This window comes from Eleutherodactylus coqui, chromosome 6, assembly GCF_035609145.1.
Source record: "Eleutherodactylus coqui strain aEleCoq1 chromosome 6, aEleCoq1.hap1, whole genome shotgun sequence".
Classification (NCBI taxonomy): Eukaryota; Metazoa; Chordata; class Amphibia; order Anura; family Eleutherodactylidae; genus Eleutherodactylus; species Eleutherodactylus coqui.
Window position 1 is genome coordinate 194081765 of NC_089842.1, and position 8919 is coordinate 194090683.

Sequence of the window (8919 nt, forward strand, 5' to 3'; positions counted from 1 at the left end):
TAATGTGAAAGAACCAATTGGAAAGCATGAGCTTCACATACATGCGACTCGTAGCACTGTTGCATCGCGAGAAAATCATGTGACTTTGTCGCCCGTGTGAAAGTAGCCTAACTCGTACACGGCCATTTGAATACAGTCTTATGGCTCATTCACCCAGCTATATTTGCACAGTGTATTAAGTGCATATTTTTTACGCATGTAATACAGAGTGATTTGCATTGGAGTATTCAGCCATGAATTTTTCACACGTTTGAATACCTCAATGCAAAAAAAAAAAAAAAATCACATGTTCTATTTTGGTCTGTATTATTTTGCGTGCATGAAAAATGCAATGAATAAAAAAATTAAAAAAGCAAGACACAGGGAACATGTACAGTTTTAGTCCGTGAAAACTCTGCATATTTCAAAGAATGAAACTGAATACACCCATGTGAACAATAACAATTGATTCCCCTGGCTTAACACGCTACCAAACTATCACGAAAATAAAACACAATCATTAAATGGATATAAACACTATTGTGACATCACCTCAATGAAACTCGGGCTAGGAACAGTTGAATGACATAAAGCCTTTGAATAACTATAAAGAGTAACTACTGTGATATAATCACAATGGGGCAGCATCAGAAAAGAACACAGTCAATTAAAAAATACAGACTGTTGTGACATCATCACAACCAATAAATATAGAGACTATAGTGCTATCAGTAAGGGACACAGCCTAGAAATGAATACTTACACTATTGTGACTGTATATATCACAATGAAGTATTGACTTGAAAATACACAGGCTGGGTTCTCACAGGGCAGAGTCTCGGCGGAAATCTCGCAGTTTGGCCGCAGCAAAAAAACGCGAGATTTCCGCCGGGAGAACCGCCGCTGCAAAACCAGCGGCGACTTTGAAGCGGCCCGGCCGCTCGCTCTTCCGTACGGCCAGCGCTCCCATAGAGGAGAGCGCGGCCGCAGCGGAAAAAAAAAAATGAACATGCTGCGGCCGGCAAATCCGCGCTGCAGCAGCGGCTTCTGCCATCCCGTGTGGACGAGATTTCTGAGAAATCTCGTCCACATGGCTGGCTAATCCCGTGATTAGCGGCCGCATGCGGATTTGCCGCAGCGAAATTCCGTATGGAATTTCCGTGGCAAATCCGCCCCGTGTGAACCCAGCCTAAGGGTGTTTTTACACGGGACAACTGTTGGGCACAGCAGCACCAATAGTCATCCCAACGACTATCACCCCTGTGATTGCACACAGGAGCAATAATAGTTTAGTGAGACAGCGATTTCTTCCGACTGCCTCCAGTCTCTGTGAACAGGCAGACGTTCACATATGAATAACTGCCTGTTGATACTGGGCGAGAACTCGCTCACTGGTCTCTTCGTTTCACTGAGTTAAAACAAATCAACTAGTAACTACTGAGCGATTTCTCGCTTAACACTCTATCGGAACGCACTTGAGTGATCTTTGAGCATTATTGTGACATCATCATAAAATACACCTAATTAAAAAAACTATAAATTCAAATATATAAATATCTCTTAAGGCTGGGTTCACACAGGGCAGATTTACCATAGAAATTTCGCGATTTTGCCGCAGCGAAAAACCACGAGATTTCCACAGGATAAGCGCAGCTTCAAAACTTGCGGCACTCACCCGCAGATTTTGGAGCAGCTTTGCCGCATGCACTTCCGTTGCGGCTGGATCTCCCATAGAGAGGAGCGAAGCCACAACGGAAAAAAAAAAGGAATTGACATGCTGCGTCCCGAGAATCCGCGCCATAGCGCCGACTTTGCCGCGATAGATTGTCCGCCGCATGTGGACAAGATTTTTGACAAATGTCGTCCACATGGCTAGCAAAACCCAGGACTAGCAGCCGCAGGTGGATTCGCCGCAGCGAAATTCCGCTGCAAACCCGCCCTGTGTGAACCCAGCCTAGGAGATAAGGATTTTTATTAGCTATTTAATTATATCCCCAAAAAATCATACTAAGGGTGCGTTCACACGAGCGCATAAACGGCGCGTTTTTGCGACCAAACGTATATACGTGACCATCTGAGGCAATGGTTTCGAATGTATTCGTTCACATGGGTGATTTTACGGCGCGTAAAAATGGCAACCCGAAAAAAAACGGAACATATGCGACCGAAATACGCGCCAACGCATATTCGATGGCCGAAAAGATAGTTTGCAAAGTAGGAACAAACGAAAATACGCTTTCTAGCTCTGGTCGTGATCGGCGAAAAACGTTCTCTCCGGCGAATATACGTTGCGCTCGTGCGAACGTAAATACGCCTACGCTCGTGTGAACGCACCCTCAGGGTGCGGGCAGACGAGCGTAGGCGTATTTACGTTCGCACGAGCGCAACGTATATTCGCCCGAGCGATTGTTTTTCACCGATCACGACCAGAGCTAGAAAGCGTATTTTCGTTTGTTCCTACTTTGCAAACGGTCTTTTCGGCGATCGAATATGCGTTGGCGCGTATTTCGGTCGCATATGTTCCGTTTTTTTTCGAATTGCCGTTTTTACGTGCCGTAAAATCGCCCATGTGAACGAATACATTCGAAACCATTGCCTCAGATGGTCACGTATATACGTTTGGTCGCAAAAACGCGCCGTTTATGCGCTCGTCTGCCCGCGCCCTTATGTGATGAATTTTTCTATGTTTTGTTTTCACCCCTTGCCATTTCTTTATATATGTAAGGAAAACACATGAAAGAAGAAAAAAATATGCAATGGTTCCCCACAGCTGACCCACTGGAGAGATCAGCAGACCATAGTACTAAGCTTAACCTTGTGGGCTCAGTCAGACCAGCATTTTTTTTGCGCATCTATGTGCGCAAAAAAAAAGCACTCCATGCATTAGCAACATGCGTGCCCATTGCTTTCAGCCACTGGCCTCATTGATGCAGGCAACCCCTAGCTGCTGTAAAAAAATAAAAAAAAAATATATATATATATATATATACTTACCTCTCCGCCACTGACGGGGGCTTGGGCGCGTGTTCTCTCTTCCATGCTGACGCTGCACTGAAGCACTTTCCGCAGGCAGGGATTTAGAAATCCCCCCACCCCCCACTTGAAAGGGCTGTATCTAATTGGCTGAGTGCTCAGCCAATCACAGGCAGCGCTCAGCCATTCATTGAATAACAGCTGAGCGCTGCCTGTGATTGGTCATAGCGCTCAGCCAATTAGAGGCAGTGCACAGCCATTCATTGAATTTAATGAATGGCTGAGCGCTGCCTGTAATTGGATGAGTGCTGTGACCAATCACAGGCAGCGCTCAGCTGTCATTCAATGGCTGAGAGCTGCCTGTGATTGGCTGAGCGCTCAACCAATCACACACAGCCCTTTCAGGAGGCGGGGATTTTAAATCTCCACCTGCTGAAAGAACTTTAGTACTGTGCCAAGACACGCTGAGCCCTGACAGCGGCAGAAAGGTAAGTATATATATTTATTTTTTTACTCAAGCTAGGGACGATTTTCAGGGAAGGGCTTATATTTCAAGCCCTTCCCCGAAAATCGCTACAGGGGTTGCCTGCAGCCCATTGCTTTCAAGGGGGCTTGGTTAGTAGCAAGAAAAAGCGAATGCTGCAGCTGAAGCTGAATGCTATCATTTAGCATTCAGGTGACATGCATTATAAATTATCTTTTTATACCTAGACTTGTTAGCATGACAAGGAGGCATCATCTACATGAGGTTTCTCCATAGGCTGGCTGTCCACGGGTTGTGCGATATACCGCCGCAGATTTCCGCCGCGGGATCCGCTGCAGGGGAGCATTATCTCACTGCGATTTTCTGTAATGAACCTATCATTATGATAGGTTCATCGCGGAAAATTGTGGCATGCCGCAATTTTTATACGCGAGCGGGAAATCGCCACGTTTTTCCGTTCGTGTACATCGGGCTGTGCTTTCCTTAGTTATCCTATGAAAAGCATTCATTGCGTTACCCGCGTGCAGATTATCGCCATGGGTAACGCAGTGAAATATTGCCAGTGGACAGGTGGCCATAGTCATAGACAGGAGCCTTACTTATTTATTACTTACTTATTTTCGGCTTTTGCATTACCCATATTGACTATGCGGATTGCTTGTGCATTTAATGCCTGTTTTGTGTTAAAGGAGATGTCTCGAGGAAGCAGTGAATTTTTTTTTTTGCCCAGTCCTCCTAATTAAACATACATTACTAATTACCCCTGTAAATGACTTTCCTAGCTGGTTTCTACTTACCGTTCCAGCGTTTCAGCAACTTATAAAACTTTTTCCCAAGATGGCCGCCAGCTCTTTTCGCATCGCTTGCTGTAGCCCGACGTGCGCGCTCCCGAGACGCTACCAGCTGTGTCTCCATGGCAACCAGACGCCCCGCAGCCGCCGACCAGACCCCTGGAGTGAACACGGCCGACCAGTCACCCACCGCCAGGCAGAAGGTAACCGGCGCAGCCCCCCCCCCCAACACAGCGGCAGCCCCCCCGGCCCAGCGACAGCCCCCCCCGGCCCAGCGCTAGTTCCCCCGGCGCAGCGACAGCCCCCCCCCGGCCCAGCGCTAGTTCCCCCGGCGCAGCGCTAGTTCCCCCGGCGCAGCGACAGCCCCCCCCCCCCCCCGGCCCAGCGACAGCCCACCCCCGGCCCAGCGACAGCCCCCCCGGCCCAGCGCTAGTTCCCCCGGCGCAGCGACAGCCCCCCCCGGCCCAGCGACAGCCCCCCCTTGGCCCAGCGCTAGTTCCCCCGGCGCAGCGACAGCCCCCCCCCGGCCCAGCGCTAGTTCCCCCGGCGCAGCGACAGCCCTCCCCGGCCCAGCGACAGCCCCCCCCGGCCCAGCGCTAGTTCCCCCGGCCCAGCGACAGCCCCCCCCCGGCCCAGCGACAGCCCCCCCCAGCCCAGCGCTAGTTCCCCCGGCGCAGCGACAGCCCCCCCCCCCCCCCCGGCCCAGCGACAGCCCACCCCCGGCCCAGCGACAGCCCCCCCGGCCCAGCGCTAGTTCCCCCGGCGCAGCGACAGCCCCCCCCGGCCCAGCGACAGCCCCCCCTTGGCCCAGCGCTAGTTCCCCCGGCGCAGCGACAGCCCCCCCCGGCCCAGCGCTAGTTCCCCCGGCGCAGCGACAGCCCCCCCCGGCCCAGCGACAGCCCCCCCCGGCCCAGCGCTAGTTCCCCCGGCCCAGCGACAGCCCCCCCCGGCCCAGCGACAGCCCCCCCCAGCCCAGCGCTAGTTCCCCCGGCGCAGCGACAGCCCCCCCCATCGCAGCGACAGCCCCCCCATCGCAGCGGCAGCCCCCCCCGGCGCAGCGGCAGCCCCCCCGGCCCATCACTTACCAGGACAGCTGGACGGCGGGACAGCTGGGCGGCTTCTCCGGACAGCCCGGCAGCTCTGCACCTTCCTCTAACAGAGGAAGGTACAGAATGGCCGCTCCAGCGCGCTCCCGAGCAGCGACAGCTCGTCTGCGCATGCGCAGAAGAGCTGTAGCGGGGAGCACGCTGAAGCGGCTCGTGCTGAAAGGAGAAGACCGGACTGCGCAAGCGCGTCTAAAAAAGCAAGCTGCCAGCGAATTTAGACGGAACCATGGAGACGAGGACGCTAGCAACGGAGCAGGTAAGTGGAATAACTTCTGTATGGCTCATATTTAATGCACGATGTATATTACAAAGTGCATTAATATGGCCATACGGAAGTGTATAACCCCACTTGGTTTCGCGAGACCACCCCTTTAAGTATTCCACTTCCGTTACTTGTAACTGTTTTGAGTCCTCATATACCTAGATCCCTAAAATTCAGACGAATGCGAGAATAAAGTATTTTACTATAGTATTTTTCTTACCCCTTCTATCCCTCACAGAAAATTTTATGTGTGATTATATATAGATCACAGGGGATTTTAATAGTATGAGCATATAATGGACCATCAGGTATTTTAGTAATGCCATATTAATGTGATCACTGAGGAATTTAACCCCATGTACATATACGTGCATTTGGAGCAGGCTTAGGAACACAGCGGATACTTGCAGCAGCCAGAATTGGAATAACCTTTTAATGCCTTCCGTCAAAGCGGACTGTAGCAACTACATGGTTACAAAGAGGGATGAAGCTGAACAGTTGTCATGGCGGCCAGAAATTTAGTGAAGGCCTCCAGGCCTGTTTTGGTATGGCAGCTATTACAACCATCCTCTGGCAAGATGTAATAGGAAGACTACTGAAGCAAAAGAGACTGCAATACAGAAGTATCGCAGTGTATTGTACGTGCGATCAAGAGATCACATGTTCAAGTATAAAAAACTGAAAAAAAGTTGTAAAAATGTTTTAACCAAAGGAATTAACCCTTTCCAATCCATTGTCTGACGTCTAAAGACATTTTGATTGAAGGCTGTACAGCTTCGATGTCAGAAAACGTCGGGCAGGGTATTCTTACTGTATATTACTGGCTGCTCTGTTGTTGGCGGCCACTCCAGCATGTCCCATGCCGCAGTACTGGCTCTAGCCAGCAGATGGCGCCATTGTATAATAGCAAAAAGAAAAACCCCTAGGAAACCCTGAATCCAAAATTGGATTGCAAAGGGTTAAACCTATTAAAAAAAGTTTTTAAACCCTGACATTAAAAATATAAACAATAAGAAGAATTGTGTTTGTTTATTCTTCCTAAAAGTCCAAAGATCTATAATATAAACAACTTTTTAAATGCTTTAAAAAAAACCAAAAAACATGCTAGAATTATAATTTTTTTGCAGTGACCTTGGTTTCCCCCCCAAAATTAAATAATGATCAAAAAGTCATATGTCCGATAATGCTAAAAACTACAACTCACCCCGTAATAAACAAGCCTTCACAGGACTCAACTGACGGAAAAATAAAAAAGTTATCATTAGAGATGAGCGAGCACCCAAATGCTCGGGTCCGCGTTATTTGAGTAAAGCTTTTCATAAAATTCGAGCACTCTACTCGAGTAACGAACCCCATTGACTACAATGAGAGACTGGAGCATTTTTGTATGTGGGACGCCGGGTGCCGAGCTTTTCTCTCTCTCTCTCTCTCTCTCTCTCTCTTTTGTTTTTGCAGACGTGAAAAATTGGTGGCATACTGAAATACAAAACGGATGCATGGACCACATAAAGATGAGGAAGTGCCTGTATTGCGAACGCAACACAGATAAGTTATTTTCATGTTTCCTAGCCTAAGCCTTTCTTAACATGGTAGATTAAATGGTGCCATTAAAAAATACAACTCACCTTGCAAAAAAACCAAATCCTCGAACAGCCATGTTGATGTTAAAATAAAAATATTATGGTTCATGGAAGTTGTAGGTGAAAAAGCCAAAAGATGACAAGTGGTGATGTCCTTGAGGGGTTAAAGGACTGATCATACATGGATCACTGAGGATCTTTGTAGGGGATCATATACTGTATGGATCACATTTGCTCTTACTAGTTTTGGAGTAATGATTTAATTTAGATGATACTCAAAGAGTATGGTAATCTCATCACTCAGGAATGTCCAATTGTATATTTGAACACAGTGGGAGACACTCAGGAGTGCCTAATTGTATATATGAAGCATCGGAGAAGTACACAGTGGGAGACACTCAGGTGATGTTTCTGAGGTTTTATTATTTACATAGTTTATATAGAGAAATGCAGAGTAGTGATAATAGTTGTCCGACTATTGTAAGTAACGTTAGTGCAGCATTTTTCTGCAAATCACAAATAAGGTCTTCTATGATGTTTGAATACATTAGTACATTTCACATCCCCCCCTATAAACTAGTTCTAGCTGCTTGTCCTGCTTTTGACCACTTTCATGAGTCTTTAACCCTTTTCAATCCACAGTAAGTTCTCTTACTGTATATTGCCAGCCTCTCTGCTGTTGGAGCCTATCCAATGTGTCACCTCATGCAGTACTGGCTTTAGCCAGCATATAGCGCCGTTGTATAACAGCAGAAAAAGAGTAAGCCCCCTAGGAAAACCAGGATATAAATTGGATTGGAAAGGGTTAAGGCTGCTTTCACATCTGTGTTGGGGGTTTAGTTTTCCTGCTCCGTTCGGTAAGCAGAAACGAGAATCCCCATGGCCGTACTTACTGACATAACTCCTGTATGTGTATAATTGGGTCTGTTCAGTTTCTGCTCATCTGCCTGGTATTTGGCCAGAAGAAAACGCCGCATGCAGCACTTTTTCTTCCAGTATTTTGTGCGGGAACATCAACAGAACGGGCGGAGGTTCCAGCGCAGATGTGAACCCGGGTTTAAGTGAGCTGTATTAATCCTGGCAGGTAATCTGTAGAAACAATTGCTAGGTACCTCTTACAGTAATGTAATTACATATCGCTGCAGATGTCAACCCCCCCCCCCCCCCCAACATTGCAATTACCAAACTTCTTTCCAAATTCCGTCACTAATAAACCAAATCCTGAAATGACAAAAGAATGAAATCTTTCACAATAACATATGCTTTATTTACTTCACATAAGGACCATCTGCTTGAAACAACGCCATCATTCACACTGCCTGCAATGAAGAAATCACTGTGTTTACATGAAAACAAACAACGTGATGTTAAAATGAAGCGCAGCATTGTTTTTCGGGTGAAATTCTCTGTCCGTTTGATATATCACACCCCTACCTTCCCATTGGAAACATTAGAGCTGAATCCAAGATGGCACGTTCACAATGGCCATCATTTGGGCAACATGACCTAACAGGTGCCCGGCTTCCCCTGCAGACTGTATGCCAAACTGCATCACTGTCGGACAAACCTTTTTTATTCTATCTAGGGGGTTCCACATTTTTGAGACCCCTGTATATAAAGCTCCCAGACGTGTACCTCTTAGAGTGGCCACACACACTCTCCATCTTCCTGACCTCCTGCTCTGGCCTCTGTTTCACCTCTCCCATCTTATTTCCTCTTCTTCCCTCCCTCGCTGGCGGCTCTC